At 36.8% G+C, this 19,222-nt stretch overlaps 1 pseudogene across 1 annotated transcript; it reads left to right on the forward strand.

Moving 5' to 3' along the window:
- Positions 1-1,258: 1,258 nt before the first annotated feature.
- Positions 1,259-2,288, forward strand: LOC149241391 (16.9 kDa class I heat shock protein 2-like; annotated as a pseudogene). Its single transcript, XR_016246574.1, has 2 exons — positions 1,259-1,698; positions 1,811-2,288. The product of XR_016246574.1 is annotated as a 16.9 kDa class I heat shock protein 2-like (transcript).
- Positions 2,289-19,222: the final 16,934 nt, after the last annotated feature.

The raw sequence follows: 19,222 nt of genomic DNA on the forward strand, positions 1-19,222 counted from the left end.
AATAAAAAATACTGATTCACCCCCCCTCAGTACTTCCAATAGAATGGAGGCCTTACACAACCATAGATTTAATCAAGACTATCCATGTGCACTAAGGCTTTGGTGCAATGCAATAAAAGGGTTGTCATAGTGAACGAAAATTTGAAGAAATGTGATATATCACACAAACATAAACTTTTATGCAAGACAATGGGATGTGTTGTGATAAAAATAACTTTTAGTCTGATACTAGATGTCATGACAAAAACATCTTCCATGCAATAAACAATTTCATGTACAGAGGGATTTTTTGTGGTTTGTCACAGTGAAGATATTTTTTAAGAAATATTATGTTAATAGGAACGTCTAAAGTTCGTGACAAACAAAAACTTGTAAATGAAAATTTTAAGAAAATTGTTAAGAAATTTGATGTTTCACACAAATAGGAACATGCAAAGGTCATGACAAGAAACTTTTCGGTAAAATTTTTAAGAAATCCGATGTTTTGCACAATAGAAAATTTTAAAAGTTCTCACAAATAAAAATTTATAAATAAAAAAAAAATATCTTTTTTTAAAGCAAATTTCCTTCACTACAAAATTTACACCTATGAAATACATCACAATACAACAAAGATTACATCCATGTAATATAACACACAACTAAAAAAATTACATTTCTACAATACATCTTAACTTAACAAAATTTTCATACATATAATACAACACAAAATTTACAACCATAAAATACAATACATCATTACAAATCTTCACACAAAATTAAAATTTACATTTACATAAAATAGCGCATTGTAAACTTTCCATTGGAACAAAGTTTACATCCATATACCACATCACATCCCAACAAAGATTTTATCTCATTATTAACACAATTCCTTTTTTAATATGCTGAAATAATGAAATATTCCAACAATATATGTCTTCATATAATCACAATATTCTTGGTTAAACTTCCATATTTAAAAAATAAAATAAAATTTTCTTCGAGAGCCATGGTTAGTATAATTCCGAAATATAGCACAATCAACATTTAGTACACCCAACAAAATTTCATGGTTCCATTCCTTTCTGAACAAGTATTTCTTGCATTTGAGGCTTTGCATTTTAAGGTTTGGACTGGTCAAATCATGATTTCCACCCAAATTTATGAGCGCAAACAGGTCTGTAACTATGGACAGAAGCCCTGGAACAATCCGGAATCCTGATTCCCGCCCAAAGTTATAAAGAGGGCAAACAGCTTTGTAACTGTGGAAAGGAAGTCCCTAGACCAATGTAGTGGAAGACAACTAGAACATTTGAAAAGCACCTTCCAACAATACAGTGGAAGACGACGAGAACGTTTGAGAAACACCTTCGTTCTTGAACATTCTACGCATCTTTCCCTGCTGTTATAAATTGTCACAGATCCTTCCGCAATTCGCATTGACAAGAAGTGTGCAAATCTTGAAAGATCTCGCATTCGCAGTTACAGAATCGATATTCATCGCAAACATGTCTCTCAATCCTAGTTTCTTCGGCAATCGATCCAGCGTATTCGATCCATTTTCTCTGGATTTATGGGACCCTTTCGAAGCAGGGAAGTCTCCACTTTTGAGGGATGTTGGCCACTTCTCAAGAGATGATTCGACAGTCATAGCCAACACTCAGTTCCACTGGAAGGAAGCTACCGACGCGCACATCTTCAAGGCTGATCTTCCAGGTAATTATCCTCTCTGTAGCTAGCAATTTAGAGGGGTTTTGTCATTCTCGTCGTTAATGGCAGATTGGTTGCTATTTAGAGCCCGGGATTTAGGTTTTTTTATTCATGGCAGGTCTGAAGAAAGAGGAGGTAAAGATAGAGGTGGAAGACGGCCGAGTTCTACAGATAAGTGGCGACGCAAGAAGGAAGAAGAGCAAAAGAACGAGAAGTGGCACCGAATTGAGCGCTCTTACGGGAAATTTCTTCGGCGTTTCCGGCTACCCGAAAATGCGAAGGTGGAGCAGGTGAAGGCTACAATGGACAGCGGAGTGCTCACTGTCACGATCCCAAAACAGCCTCAGCCTAAGCCTGAGGTTAGAGCCATCGAAATCTCTTGTTAATTGAAAGAAAAATGAGTGGACATTGCGGCAGGGGCTGTGTAGGGTTCTACCATTTATTCAGTCACTGTCCTGTCTTAAGTGTGTGTGAGGGCTTGGTTTCTGGAATGATAGTAGCCGCATAGGATATTGCAGTGTTGATGTAAAGTTTTGATCCCCTGTAACTGCATTTTCTTAACATTGAAGTAATTGAATTTACTTAGTCTTTTGGCCTCCTGTGTTGCATTGTGTGTTTTTTTAAATGAAGATTGGGCTGTCTTCTGTTTCCTCAATGTTTTGTTTTACCTTGTGCATTCAATCTATGTGAATACTTGCAATTCCATCCACCAATACTTACATAATAAAATTGTCTATTGCGTATATGATATCATTACTTATTTAATTTAACTACTATTTCATCGTCTTATCCATTGCCTTATTTTACCGGGATCCTCAAATCTTGATTAAAATGTCTCAATTAGGTAATTTTTCTGCATTAATCATAAAGAGTAATGTTAGGTAACAATTTGAACCAACCAATATGGTTTATTATAAAAAATGTTCACATCACTATCAAGTATGATTAGTTTACTTCACCTACCCTCCCAGTTCTTATAAAAAATGTTCACATCACTATCAAGTATGATTAGTTTACTTCACCTACCCTCCCAGTTCTTATGATTTCATAGATTATTTTATGCCTTGAAAATCACGATTGAGTTGGACTAATCTTGTGAAATAAGCATCATCTCTTATAATTTCTTCTGAACTAAGAAAGATAGAAGTTGGCACATAAAGATTTGTTTCACATCTTTTGTGATACTAATCCATCATCCTAACACATCCTAACACATGAGGGAAATTTGGTGAATATTTCAAAACATTACTGATTGACATCTCCATGAAACTTAGCATAGTTGAAAACATATCGATTAGTAAAAACTATTCTCCAAACCAACTTGAACCTTATATTTCTCTTTTCAAAGAGTTTTACAATGTGTTAAGTGACACAATGAAATGCTATGCATTGATCCTTGGAATGTCGAGCATGAAATCAAAACTTGTGATATCTTAAGCTTGTTTAATAGAAATACAACCAATTAATTTGAAGTTCAATAGAAATACAACCAATGACTCTGAAGAAGGTGGCGACTATCGAGGGAAAACTAGAAAAATTGTTTTATGTGGGTTCCCTTGATGAAGTGGGGTTCCAACCTACTTCTTATTGATAATAAATAAGATAAGATATGCATCTATACCCAAATAAAGCTTGTCCAAATGATAATTATCTTATCCCATTTATAATAAAAATTTCTCTTTGATGGATGGCTTTTCTGGCTATAATAAAATATTGATAAAATGAGAAGACTATTGGTTTTCATTAGTTTTAAGGTACATTTTCTTATTGTAAAATTTTGTTGGTCTTAGAAATATTGGAGCCACTTTACAACAAAGCATGTCATGTGCTTTCCACGACTTCAAAGACATTGTTGAAGCATATTTGGATAACTTAGCTACTTAGTTCAAGAGCATAGTTGAACATCCAACTCACTTACATATCATTTTCACTTTAGGGTACTATAACATTCATTTGAACCCACATAAGTGTGTCTTTCCTCCAATGTTGAGGAGTATGGGATCATGGGTGATATGAGAAAAATATATAATTTTATTAATATAACAAAACTATATAGTCAAATGCCCATGACAATCATAAATGCTTTGAAGCCTTTTACATGTCATTCCCAATCCCTATTAATATTTCCACTTCTTTCTGTATCTTCTTAGAACATGAACATTCAGGCATGAAATGAGCTATAGTTTCTTCTACTTGATGACATTGACAACACCATTTTGGACCTATAAAATCCCTCTTTTGCAGAAATTTAATGTGGGACCCTTGTTGTATAAGCTCAACCACATAAATATATTATTTTCAGTTGGGAATTTTAATTTCCATATTGTTTTCCACCACCAAATTTATTTATCTCTTCTTTTGTTAGTGCATTATGGCTTATTGTGGGAATATATGCATCAATACATTTTAATGACCAGGTTAGTGGGTTCTCTTTCTTCTTAATCATAACATTGTTGTTTATTAGAAGATCTATGCATCTTTTCCATTCCTCCACATTGTCTACCCCTAAACTATTTTCTTCCCATGTTAAATATTGTTGATGCCAAGTAGTAGACCTTGCCTAGATTGTAATTTGTCTTTTTTTTTTTCATAACTCTTAAATCATATGAGAGAAAAGCTTATGGATGCCTTTGCTTCTTACCCAAGGGTTAAGACCAAATTGCACTTTATCCAATTTTTCCAATTTGTCAAATCAACTAATTGCCAGCCAAATGGAAAGCATAGATAGCATATTTCCATATTATTGAGTCATAATTTTGTTATTTGAGGGGACTTTTGATCTATCTTCCACTATATTAGGGATGATATACTTAACGCTTACTACATGAACCCACAAACATGTTCCTTGAACTAGTCACCACACATTTTTTTAAACGAGTCTTTGGAAAGAGAGGTATTTTTAGGCCTTATCTTCTAATGGATTTTGGTAATGACAATTTTTTTTTTTCCACGAGGTTACCACTAGTCATCTATTGTTTTGGCCTCTACACTAAATAAACTAGTAGAAATGTTTCCTAATGGTTTCCAAAACAAGGTTTGGTACCGAAGCAAGCAATATCTAACATACTAGAATTGCTTCCAAAGCTACTTTTACCAAAACCAATTGACTTCATTTAGATAACCATTAATGCACCTCATTTAGTTTCTTCTTCACTTTAGCTATCAATCATGACCAATCACAATTTTTATATTTATTTGGCTTCAAAAAGAAACCCAAAGGTTTCATACAATATTCTAGTTTAATCATCTTATATTGAAATAACTTAGTAATATAGTTTTCCCTTACTCAGGTACACCCATAAGGCCATCATATATCTTTTGATTTTAATGATCATTCAAGTTGCTTTACAAAATAAATCCATAGTGCTCTTGAATGTTTCTCAAATACCCTTTTTGGTGTCTTCACACAAATTAGTATATTGTCTACAAATAGTAATATGTGATATTGCATAATACTCTAATAGCACCCCTTTTATAAGTCTATATTTCCTTCATCTTCTTTAAGTAGCTTACTTAGACCTTCAATTATTAAAAGAAAGATAAAGAGGGATAGGGCACATCCTTTTCTGAGGCCTCTTCTTGATATAAAGAAAAGCGTTGTTGCCCCATTTAATAATACAACAAAGAATACTAAGGAAATGCAAATCATTATTCAAACAACAATCATAAATGATTTATAATTAATCTAATGGAAAACCAATTTATTCTATCATAATATTTGGACAAGTCCACTTTCATCACCATCGATTTTGGTTTTCAAACTTCATTGACTGTATCCATTCTTGGGCTATCCCCACTGCTTCTTCCCTCTGAGAATCCAAAATGTCCTCTAGAGATTTGATTTCAGAGAACACTTTTCATTCTCATACTAATCACCGTTGAGATAATTTTGTATATGTACTTGCATAAGGAGATAGCTCTAAATCTCTCAAAGGTCGCATGATTATCTTCTTTAAGAATTAATGCTAATGATGTTGTATTGAAAGCTGCCAATATTGTTCCTCGAGTTCTTGTTGTCTCCACCACTCTTGGTAAATCTTCCTCCATAAAATAATAACAACCCAAGAAAAATTACATGGGTAAACCACGAGGCACATGACTCTTTCCCTTTTAAAATTTCTATAGAGTTTGTGTTAAAATTGGCAACTAGGGTCAAATTCCACTTTGGAAAGCTCATTTAATGGAGATGATGATTGCATTGAATTCCTTTTTTGGAGAGGACCAAAATCAACTTAAAGATCATCAAATTTGGACAAGCAGAAATGTGTTTTTGAATTTATGCCCACACATATGCAAATTGTTCAGGTTAGCCACATCATCATGTAGGCTCATGAAGCCCAAAAGACATGTCACTTCACTCTCAATGACTTGTATAAATACAAGTGACTTATCACTTCATTTGGCATCATCATCACTCACACATTCTTCTCTCTCCTCCTCTCATTGGTTCATACAACTATTGGGAAAATCTTCTCACTCACACATGTGGCAAGGAGGACGAATTTTAGGGATGAGAATTTCAATTTTTTTTGTAGTTTGACCAGGGTTTGACTAGTGTTGACTTTGACTTTTTGGGCATCTTTTGACTTCAATTTTCAGGGTGAATTTCTATCTTAGTAGGCTGCGTTTTTGGGCACAAGAACCAAGGAAAAAGGAGCACTTTGACTTGCATTGACTATAGGCTTGTTTGTCCGTAGGGTTGACTTTAGGTTGACCAAGTTTGACCACATATTTTATGACCATTTTGGGTTGACTTTGACTAACAAGGAAGGTTGAGTTTGACTAAGGTTGACCAAGCTCAAGGAGGCAAGTTTGATTGCTACGTTGACCATCTTTTACATTTTGTTTAGGGCTGAATTTGATTGCAGAGAGGTCCATGCAGTTATTACGAAGGGGCAACGCAGTTGTAGTCGGGGATAGTTAGTTCAACTATCGGATCAGAGGGATTTGTTGGGTGAAGTGAGGTAATCTCACTAAGTTTTTTGCCAGTGTCTTTTTCTCTGTAATTGGATTGCCAGAAGGGCATCTAGAGTTGTATTTAGAACCACTGCTTAATAATAATAAACCCTCAGAGCTGTTGCACCAATTTTCCTGCATTGGGTTTTTCCAGGGACTTTTGTTAAAAAATAACGATGTCTATTGTGTTGTATTTTCTTTCTTGCTCAATATCTTGTTTCCGCTTGTAATTTAATTAAGTGAAGACTGCAGTGGTATTTACTTTGATATTTACTGTAGAACAGAGTAAATAACTTGTATGGATTAACAAGTAGGATAAGTAACATTAGTTTGCTACAGTAGAGGTTCCTCTTGTGGAATTTTTACATGGTATCAGAGCTGCAGGTGAAGCAAGAAGAGAAAAGTCGGTAGATCCAGCGCTGAACAGAAGAAGGGAGTTCAAAAAAGCTACAAGAGGCGTCAGTTCGAAACCACAGAAGGTTGACGCAGGTCCAAGCCGGGAGTGCAGATTTTCGAGGTAGTCTCTCTCCGAGTGAGTGAACGGAGAGAAGGACTTCTAGTTCAAATTTTTGCAGGGGTAGAGGGAGCAACGTTGAAGCCTTAGCGTGAGAGAGTTGGTGGGATGCAGATTTTCAGCAGGGTGTTTGCTGGGTTGAAAAACGTCAAAAGAAGGAAGAGAAGCACTTTGAGGGAACTATTCCTTAGTAGACGTCCTGCTAAGAAATTCGTTTTCTCATTGGCTGAGCAATAACAGTGAGAAGCAGAGAGGGGATTTTCGACATTTTTGGCAGATATGGTAACCAATGGCTTGAGGGATCATGACAGGTTGGACGGAGCATCCAACTACGTCATCTGGAAGGCTAGAATGTCTTTCCTTCTAGATAAGAATGCCCACAAGGCGTATGTCGACAGCGTGGTCGCTGAATCTGTGGATGCAGATCCACTGAAGAAGTACAAGGCTGAGATGGCGAAGGCCAAGAGGATGATGTTGGATGGAGTCCAAGATCACGTGGTGTGTCACGTTGCTAGTAGAGGAACTGTTAAGGAGATGTGGGATGCCTTGGCTACGTTATATCAGAGATCTTCTGAGTAGCGGAAGATGTACTTGGAACAGAAGTTGAGATCTGATCAGATGTAGAAGGGAGAGCGTGTGGATCCATTTTTCACGTAGCTGAAGGAAACCCGTGATGAGTTGTTTGCTGCGGGGCATACACCTCAGGATTCAAAGTTTAGCCTGGCCCTCAATTCTGTCTCAAATGAGTGGAAAGTCTTTGCCCACAGTATCTTGGGCTGAGAAGAGACCTGGTCAAGGTCAAACTTGATGGAAGTAGTAGCAACAGTAGGTCGAAGGCTGAGGAGGAGGATAATGCAACCCTTGCATCGAAGGGACAATAAAAGAAATGAAGATGTAAGAAAGACGTCTCGATGGTGAAGTGTTTCAGATGTGGTGAGATGGGAAACTATGCATCTCAGTGTCCTCTCAAGAAGAATGACAAGGATAAGAAACACGATCCAAAGGCTGTGGCTGTGAAGATCGAAGAGGAGGATTTCACCATGACAGCCGAGATACCTCCAGGAGGGAGGTGGCTTGATTTAGAACTGTAGTTCGATAGAGCTACAGATGGACAAGATCCTTGAGGAGTCCACCTCTTGGATCAATAGCTTTCTACGGGAGTACAGATTAGGAGTAGCAGGATGGACTAGTTTCAGATGGTGTTGAGGAGTGTTGGGGAGATAGTTGCAGTGGCTAGGAGTGCTAGAGTCTGAGCAACGCAGAGCAGAGTTGGCAGTAGTGTAGATGGCACATAATAGAGGTCAACAGTAGCACAGTAGATTCAGAGGGTCAACGCAGAGACAAGCAGCAGCCAGTTCCAACATTCATGTGATATCATGCTAAACACAGTTAGTTCAGTACTTTTGGATGTTTTTCAGTTTCTTCTCTCAGCAACTGAGTTGTAGTATGGATGCAGTGTTAGCAGTGGTAGTGCTAGCAACATAGCAGATGCAACATTTTAGAGGGAGCTGTAGTACAGATGTAGCAATGACAGTGGCAGTGTCAAAGGCACCAGTACAGTTGCAGTAACAATGCAGTAATTGGTGGAAAACATGTCAGACATTAGCAGCGCAAATGACGATGCTTCAGAGTCAGAGCAATATGCAACAACAATATTATTAGAGCACATTCCTCGCTAAGAGGGAGCATTGATTTGGGGTGGCATCGAAAGTTCTCTAGGCCTCAATTTTGAAGGGAGGCTTGTGCACATGTATTCCAAAGAATATAGAAAGCGTTTTGGGAAATTCCACCTAGAAACGATTTTATTAAATTAATTAATATTTTTAATGGAGTTCCTAAGTCTAAACTTAAGAAAATTAAAATATTAATGGGTATTAATCTAATTGTGGGTGAAACTTTTAGAAAAAGACGGTGATAAAATCAAAACAATCTGAGCCTTTGATTATGAGTTAAACTAGGTCGTTGGTTGTCCAACAGGAAGACATAAGGAGCTTGAGGGTCATTTGGAAAACACACCAAGAGAGATCAAGAGTTTGAATTTCTGAAGTGAGAAGTTCTCAGGAGGGAATTCAATTGAGGAGATTTCTTGCAGTTGTGGGGCAGGGATAGTTGGGTTGGAGGATCTTCTCCGGAACTCCGATACTCAGCAGAGAGGCAGAGAAGTACTAGTGGAGGTAGCGCAGACCCAAAAAGGATCGACGCTGGGCCAGGAGGGTCCACGCAGTGCTTGGCACAGAGGTAGAAGGGCCAGCACAGAGGTAGAGCTGCCTTCTGGTAGAAGTCCAAAATTTGCGAGGGAGTTGCTGGACCAATTGGGAGGACTGATGTCAAAGCTCCAGGAGGCAAAGAGACCCAACACAGAACTGACACAGGTCCACACAGTTACTGCAAAGGGGCAACACAGTTGTAGCCAGGGATAGTCAATTCAGCTGCCGGATTAGAGGGATTTGTTGGGTGAAGTGAGGTAATTTCACTAAGTTTTTTGCTAGTGTTTTTTTCTTTATAACTGGATTACTGGAAGGGCATCCATAGTTGTATTCAGGACTAGTGCTTAATAATAATAAAACCTCAGAGCTGCTGCACCGGTTTTCCCACATTGGGTTTTCCCGGGGACTTTTGTCCTAAAATAACGATGTTTATTGTGTTTTATTTTCTTTCTTTCTCATTATCTTGTTTCTGCTTATAATTTAATTAAGTGAACATTGTAGTAGTATTTACTTTGATATTTACTATAGAACACATTAGATAACTTGTATGGATTATCAAGTAGGAGAATTAATATTAGTTTGCTGTGGTAGGGGTTCCTCTTGTGGAACCTCTTTTACTAGGGTTTAATTATCTTTCCCATTGATGAAGCTAAAGTATTTTAGCCTAATCACTTCTACTATGATAGAACGTGTGTTTCAAGGGAGGAAAGGTGATTTACTCCTTTGGAAATAATGTCTTGAAATTTGTAGCCTAGGTACCATCTCCTCTATGAAATAAAGTTTATATTATTTCTATAGTTGGAAAACTTATAAAAGGATTTTCATTCTCATTCTATAGGCATAATGCTTTTCTCTTGAGTCTTCATTCTTTTTATTTTTCTAAAAGAATGTGCCATTTTTTATCTTCTGGTACCTTTCTTTTGATTTTATATTCTTCATTTATAAAACCAAAGTCTTCCCTATTGTAGTGCACCTCCAAGGATTTTAAGCTACTTCTTCTAGAACCCTATAATATTTTTTTAATCTTTTTATCCCTTACTCGATTAGAAGCTACATTGTTTTTGCCTCTTTTAAGTTTTATTGAAAATGAACTAGGGAAGATTGTTTTAAATTTCCATTAAAAAATGTTGGAAACATAATCCTTGGGGTAACGCAAACGCCGACAATCATGAGAAGTCTATGAGACCCCTTGGAAGATGAAATACCAAGGGTCCTAAAATTGTGTATTAATATGCATATCTTGTAAATAACATGCAACATGAGATTTATATAAATTTGTCTATTATTTTTGTGTGTTCAACAGTAGTATCAGAGTAGGTGTCTCCTTGCTTGATTGTGTTAGCGCAACTTGTGAGACACAATTGTGTGGCCTTCCTCGATCATGCGTTTTGTGGTCATCTCTTTGTTCAATGTGGACTATATATGAAAAAAAATGTGAATGAACTTACGATTATTTTTTGCCTACCAAAGTAAGCAGAAATTTTGTGTAGTCTCTAAAGGTATTGTTGCTATTGCATGCTCTAATGATTTGCTAGACTTTGTGGTATTATTTTTTTTATTGCGTCGAGAGGCACTCTACAATCCAATATGAGGGAGATGTTGTCATATAATTCTACATTTAAAAATAATAAAATAATACTTATATTAATAAATTAAAAATATTAATAATAAAAAAAACTAATTTTGGCTATCAATAAATTTCAATTTCAATTTTTGTTTTACATCAACGTTATATATAGAAATAAAGCAATTGAAAGTTAAAAAAAAAGTAAAAAATAAAAAATACTTTTTAATATGAAGGAGATATGCAATTCCTTCACTACTTAATATGGAGTTAATAAATGACATGTAAAAATAATATTATTGATATTATATGATGTGCAAATCATTCTATGTTAATTTGACATGTAATATTTAAATAATAATAATAATAAAAATGTTAGCAATAAATAAAATATTTCAATATTCATATTAAATAACATATTTTTTTTAATCAATTTTATATAAAGAAAAATAAAGTAATTTAAATTTAAATTGTTCTTATTATTCCATTCTTAATATAAAGTTGATATAAAAATATTAATAACAAAAAATGTTTAATGTAAATCATAAATCAAATATTTCAATATCCATGTGGAGTAAAAGATTTTAACATATTATATATATATATATATAGAGAGAGAGAGTTATTTTATTTCATTAATAGGTTCTTTCTAATCCAAGGTATGATGAAGATTTCTATTTCTTTTAATGTTTAATATGAAGTTCACATGTAACATTTAAAAAAAATATTAATTACACACACACAAATATTATATCCTATGAATATATTTTTCTACTTCCTAAAATGAGGGGGCATGTATTAAAATTTTAATATAAAGAATGTGAATAATAAATAAAATATTTCAATATCAACTATGTATATATTATATAAAATAATATTTTTTTTTTAGTTATAACATTTTACATCTATTTTGCTAAAACTATCATAGATCCATCTTAACTCTAGATCTACCAAGACCTGAGAGTAATCAAATCTCCAAAGCTGCAAACATTTCTTCAATTGTTGTACTAAAAAATGTTTTCATCTTGAGAGATTTGATCTCCCTTGATGCTTGATGGATCTGGAATTAAGATAGATCTATACTAGTATTATTCAAGTTATTCTTAGCATACATCAAGTTAGTATTATGTTGAAGGCTCGAAAATCGCTGCAACAACATTGGGGAAACCACCCGGTCCGGACCTTAGTACAGCTCCTTTTCCGTTTGGAATAGTGGCTCCGACTGGGGATAATGGGACCAGTTTCCCAGAAATAGATAAATGGGATGGATGAATGATTTATAGACTACACTAGTGGTGAGCGAAAGGCTAAAACTATTAACAGAAATATAAATGAATGAAACTATCCCGGGAATCTATTGAGCTCTAAAGCGTAGCGTTTGATGGTCTGTGTCAAAAAGACAAGCATATAGATGACTCTATCTTTCTGACATAGATGTTAATTCATTCAAGATTGCTGTGCCTAAATAGTTAAGCAGAGCGATTAAAGCGAAATTACCACACTTTAACATTTATATCATTGTCATATACATGATTAAAAGAAAAGGCACATCACAAAACATCCAATAGTGGAATGAATAAGATCTGCTGTTATAGCGCATGCATATAATCAACAATAGCAAGAATAATCACATAACAATTCATATAAAAGGAATGAATTCAGACATAGATAGAAATACCATATGAGCTGCGTGACACTCCCAAATATCAATCGCTATTTGCAGTTCTTCCTTCAACGCAAAACATTCTTAACAAAGACAATAGTGCACAATTGCATAAAGAAGCTTCCTCGTTAAATTTAGAACAACTGGTCCAGTTTCATAAAAGAATATCTACTGAAGCACAGTAGTGCAAACTTCAATCTATTAAGTCTGTTACAAAACTTTACGACCCTTTCCAAAACAATGAAAGGGTCTATAAATACTAAACTATTTTAAATATCTAATAAACAGAAATCCTACTTAATTGGCATCAATAACTTTTGATCCTATTTTGGCTAGCGATTTGGCAAGCGGGAGCGTGATTCATCAAGTCGGCTGCTTTCCTTTGAATCTGAGCTGACTTATCGCAAGCATTGGCTCAACTTCTGGAGGTTTGTTGAGGCGCGAACTGAGCTGGGCGGCATAGGTGGCATCCTGAATATCGGGAATTATACACCCGATTGCATCTGTTAAACACTTAAGGGCGGCTCTCTGTGTATGCGGCTTAATCAGGAAGAGCCAATATGCTTCCAAGCTTAAACTATTAATCCTGGCGATTAATCTCCCCTTTTCCTCTAAATCAGGATAACATGATTGCTCCAATGTGTTTGTTGTTGTCATCTTTCCTGGTGTACATTGGGAAATCATATTTGCCAAGTAAAGAGTGTTGTTGACTAGATCAACTAGATTGCTGGAAGTCGATTTACATCTTGAAGCCGCCCTCTCTGCTTTCATCACCTAAGTTTGCCATTCTGTGAAGAGTATATCTTTATATGTTTCTAGGATCCTGGGCAAATTTGCTGCTTTCCCTTGATCAGAATCTTGCCAGTCAAGATATGCAGTAATTACCTCTTCGGCTTGATCCAGTTCATTTCTGGCCTTCTCTACCTGCTGGTTTATGGATGTTGTTAATTCGCATAGTGGCTCAGCTTGAGGGATCTGTTGACACAAGAGTCTAACCTGAGATATTAATGCATTGTTTATTAATGATGCTTCTGTTCTGAACTCTGCCACTTGTGAAGCGCCCTTCATCTTTTCTAGCTGCGATGACATTTGAGCGATTTGCTCATCTTTGGTTTTCATCATTTGTTCATTCGCTGCTCTCAACTGTGCCAATGCCTCCGACAATTCTTTCTGTTTCTGGATCGCACTTAGGTCGATCCTTTGCTTTTCTGCTTGCAATTGCTGGGTTAATTGATTGTTCATTTGCTGTTGTGCCAGCAATTGCTCCTCTGCTTGTGCTGCCTTCTGCTTTGTCTCAGTCAATTCTGCCTGTAATGCAAAAATTTCTTGGTCCTTAGTCTTCAGTAGAAGACTTACCTCCGATGCTTTGTCGATTGTTGCTGCCGAATAGGCTCCCGCATACTGTGACAGCTTTGTTAGGTCATCGGAGGGGTCCAATTCCTCTTTCCATACTACATTACCTGTGACTGTTTGCTCTGGAAAGACAGAAGGTTGATCAGTCCTTCGTCTTTTCCTTGATCGCTTTACAACTGCTCTATGCCTCGGGCTGTAGAAAACATCCAATGGAGGAATATCTTCTACCTGCAGAATGATTTGATCTGAGGGGTCCTTTGGAATTATCTCAACATCCTTAGAAATGGGTGGGCCGCTGGTTCCACTTAGAACCTGAGGTGAAGTAATGTCCTGTGTGTCGTTCGTTTTGGAAGTGTCTGTATCTTTTGAACATTCTAATCCATTGATGATGGAATGAAACTGCTGCCATTCCTGGAGCAATTTGGGGTCTATGGTAGTGTCCACATTGACATCAGTGGTGGTATGTTTCTCCTTTTCGGCTTGAGACTCCTTCCGTTCTTGTTCCTGCTCTTTCTTCTTATGCTCCTCTTGTTCCCTCTGTTGCCTATCCTCATGCTCTTTCTTTAGCTGTTCCTCTTTTTCCTTCCTCTGTCTTTCTTCATTTTCTTTCTTCTGCTGTTTTTCTTGTTCTTTCCTCTGCTTTTCCTCCTGCTCCTTCTTATGATCTTTTGTTATAACAGGAGGTTCCTTTGAATGTTGCCGACCAGACTCGCTTGATGATGTCGCTGGGGTCGTTGCTAGTAAATCTAGAGGCAGAGTTTGCAACCTCTGTTCTCTAAGTTTATTGAACTCAGTCAACCCCTCATCATTATATTTCATTCTAGCGAGTTCTTTAGCCTGACCTATCGTTTCGGTCGAAATGAACAGGTCATCAAACATATCTTCCAGATGCTCAAACCTTGTCAATTTGGCCTGTTCTAATGCAGCATAGGCAACTTGCTTTGGATCAAATGGCCTGTTTGGGATTGTGGCCAGAGTTAAAGATTGAATCTTTGTGGCTTCCTTTTCTGCATGTTTGAGATCATGCAGAGTATAGACACCACATCTCAAGGGAAAAGAGGGCCAGCCCCTCTTCTTTTCTCTTTTGAGAGTCTGTGTAGTACTTTCAGCCATAATCTGATAAGCGATTTCTCTTGCTAGCAGCTTATCTGAAATGTACAGAGGGAGAACATGTGGGTTGGCTTGGCTGCCGAAAACTCTGATATAGGTAAATTTCTCTTCTCCAAACCAACTTGCTACTGCTGGTAAATCAAACGAAGCCTGATAGGAAATCTTGGGAATGGGTTTATCAAAAATGGAATAATAAATGGGCACCATAAAGCCATTGCAGATTTGATACAGATGGTGCTTGTAAGAAGACTCCCACAATTTTTGGTGATATATATGAATGGGTGAGGGGTCTTGTGCAGTCCACCTCCAACCGAGGACAGGAAATTCGGAATTGAAACATAATGTGTCTAAGATATATGCACTGTAATAGAATGGGGGAATTTTCCTTTCAGTGACAACAGTCTTACTTCTAAAATCACGAACAACTACTGCTAGTTTATCCGAGAGAATAGTAGCCCAATCCATCATTATACTATTCACTGCTGCCTCCATTAGAGGAACCATTTCTATGGTAAAATTAGCAGAGTCATGCAATCCCCACAGTCTACACATCATTATTCCCGCATAACAATAAGGAGAAGCCAAAGAATCAACGGAGTACTTACCGGAAGATTCGTGTTTGTGCTTGGCCGGATTTTGTCTCCAATCCTTGATGGGTTCGGATTCAACTTCATTCTCGCTTGCAAACTTCTCCAGGAACGCCTTGTTATATACTTTCTCTAGCTCGGGCAAATGATACATTTGCCTTAGGTCATCTGCCTTGAATGATCCGAAAATCCTCCCATCTCTGGTGCTGAAAGTTCTGTCCAAGATTGGAATTTCTTCAATCGCCCATCGCACAACGTCTGTGTATGGGAGAATTTGCTCCCTGGCTGCTATTCTGTGAAGGAAAGAGTCGGCTAAATCTTTGAGAGTACTCTCAGACTTCCGGATTAAATCCACACTAGCTTCTGTTACTGTCTTTTCTGGTTGCTCGGCTTCAATTAGGTTGTAAGTGCCTTGCCAAGTAACTCTGGTGAGACCCGTGCATGTAGTATCAGATATTAAGCCCTTCTTCTTGTCTACGGCAACTTGTCCTGCAACTGGTGTAGCAGAAGCGCCTGCAGTCTTCTTGGATTTCTTCCCCATCTTGCTCAATCTTCTTTCTATGGATGAATTCTGCACAGAGAGGCAAATGTGCGTAATACAGAGAGATAGCAATGAAAACTTGCAAGTGATGAGAACATATGAATAGGTGCGTAATAAGGGATTAGCCTTTAAAATGGGCGCGGACACAATCCATGGGAAGATTTTAAGACATGATCTCATTAATTGGCCGTTTAAAACCTGTCATCCCTTAAATGCCCATTATATCGTTATTTGGCTGAATGATTCACTTAAGCGTGCAGTGGACGTTTTGGCGGTTGAGCGCAGGTGAATGATTGCTTAAGCGATCAAGCTTTAAATATGAATGAATTATGCTATCCCATCACTTAACGGCTTTTTATTGAAAACTGCGCTTTATCGCATCGCGTCGGGAGAATGAGGATTACAAAGCGCACATATAGTATATTGCCGATGGCCGACAGCGATATCGCATCGCATCGGGGGTATGACCTATGCGCCTTAATGATATACATTGGATGTTGCCGATTGCCGATTGCGATATCGCATCGCATCGGGGCAAAAGCTTTGGGCGCGTTAAGGCTGCTTATAAAGTATCGCCGATCGCCGATCGCCAACTGCGCACCGCGTCGGGACTAATGGCATGGGGCCTTTTAAGATGTGCATAAAGTATTGCCGATCGCCGATTGCGATATCGCATCGGCGGAAATCCATGTGCCGCTGATTTATATTTCTTGTGTTATTGCGATATGCGATCTTGCGATCGCTTTATCGCAATGACAAAGATTTTGCTTTATTTCTTTTTTTAAATGGATTTTTCGAAAAGGGTTTAACAAGTTCATTTGATTATTGGACCTTTTCGATCAATAAAAGTATTGATGCCAATTAAACTTTAAAGGGACCCACTTCATTTGTTAATGTTTATAAATAAAAATGAAATGAAATGGGGGGTTGTTGTAGAGCACAACAATTGGCGATTCGCTGGAAGAACCAGTTATCTCTGGAAATGATAAAAATACTTAAGCTTTTTCAAAATAGAGTTTCAACTAAAAAGGGGAAAATTCTAATATAACTAGATATCTATGCATTCCGAATATAATGAAACTATTTTGCTAACTTCCTCCCTTTTTTCAGAAAATAAGTACATTCTAAGTCTTAAATAGGCCTTTATTGGTTTATAATGATATAAATAGAAAACCTTTCCAAATCAGCCTTTATAGTAAACTCATCTGTCATAGGTAGAGCCTCTGCTGCCCGCAAACGTTTATAGTTTCGACAGGGATACCTTTTAACCATGTAATTGTCCATTGTCCCATCCAATTAAGACTGTGATTAACAGAATGAATTCAAAACATGTTTTCATATTTTGTTCTTCTTCTTTTTTCTGCCATTGACAGGATAAAAAGCCATTGTCCTGGTTTGGTGGCCAGCTGTTGACAATGCCATTCACTGGTAGTAATCTAACTGAACAAGCTAGCTCGTGATGAGACCCCTTGTCTTGCAATTTCAAGCCATTACCCTGTTTTGGTATGCAATATTGGTAATGTCAGTTAAACTATTTCCCTATGAACATGGTAAGCAGGCTTGTAATAAGACCTCTTATCTTTAATATCTTATATTTTAGAATTACACTCTGAATAATCATAAACTTTAATGAATGGGATGAACAATCTTCTCCTTAAGAGTCAATGGATGACAGGGTAAGAGTTGAAGATGCTGAAATTGGATTGGCTTCTATCTTGATATTGATAACCTTTTGAGACCAATTTGAAAACAGAAAATGATTTACAATACTTCTATACTTTGGGAAGAGTTCAGCAAATTTGAATTGTGGTTTCAGAATACAATGATACCTAATTTCCCAAAAATTATCCCTTTTGGTTAAAAGTTCTATTATTTAAAAGCAAATATTCATATTACTTCTGTGGGACAACTTTTCAAACACTGCAAAAGGTCAATGGAAGATGCCTTTGAACCTTATTTCCTAAAAAATCCTACAAACTATAAAATCCTACAAAAATAAAAGGAGAAGGGGTTACCTTCTCAATTGAAGAATTTTTTCAAGATAAGGCCATTAACAGGGAGAGAATCTCTCAAACCTGATAAATCTTGCAATATAAAGGTTGAATGGCCTATCTTCTCACAGATCTGAAATGGTCCAAGCCACAACCTCTGGAACTTGGTGTGTTTACCCTTGTCCTCATGGGCTTTGTCCCATTTCAGAACTAAATCACCGACTTGGAATTGTTTTAAACCGGATGAGATTGAATCAAAAGCTGCTTTGATGATTTGCTGATGTTTGGCATGGGTAACCTTGGCTTTTTCTCTTTCTTCTTCTAATTTTAAAATTTGGTCATATCTAAGCTGAATAGAAGAGGAAGGAGCTTCCTCAATGAACTGCATTAGGGCTAAAGAAGGAAGAACAAGGTTTGTGGGTAGTATTGCTTCTTTTCCATACACAAGACTAAACGGAGAGGTTCCTATAGAAGCTTTCTGTGTTATCCTATCAGCCCATAATGCGAACACTAAGGATTTGTGCCAGTTTCTATGATTCTGTTCGATAGTTCGCTTGATGATTTTGATCAGATTCTTATTAGTAGACTCTGCTAAACCATTACCTTGGGGATAGTAATTAGCAGAATACTTTAACTTAAATCCTCTCTTGATAGCAAAATCAAACATAGCATTGCCTGAGAAATAAGAAGCATTATAAAAAAAAGAGCATTTGGGACACCAAACCTGGTAATAATGAATTGATCTATGAATTCAATGATTGCTTCAGAATTTGTTGTCTTTAAAGGGATTGCGTCAACCCATTTAGTGAAATAATCGGTAGCAGTAAGTATATACTTATGCTGTTTGGAAGAAGGTGGATTAATTTCCCCAATGATATCCAATCCCCATTGCTCAAATGGTTGTTCAATGTTGACTGGTTGCAAAGGGAAAACCGGTTTTTGTTGTCTCCCACTAGAAATTTGGCAATTGAGGCATTTCCTTACATATTCGTGGGCATCTCTAAATAGAGTAGGCCAATAATATCCAGCATGAATAATCTTGTG

The sequence above is a fragment of the Pinus tabuliformis genome, chromosome 8 (genome assembly GCF_031772625.1).
Source record: "Pinus tabuliformis cultivar Carrire ecotype Pingquan chromosome 8, CPIR1, whole genome shotgun sequence".
Lineage (NCBI taxonomy): Eukaryota > Viridiplantae > Streptophyta > Pinopsida > Pinales > Pinaceae > Pinus > Pinus tabuliformis.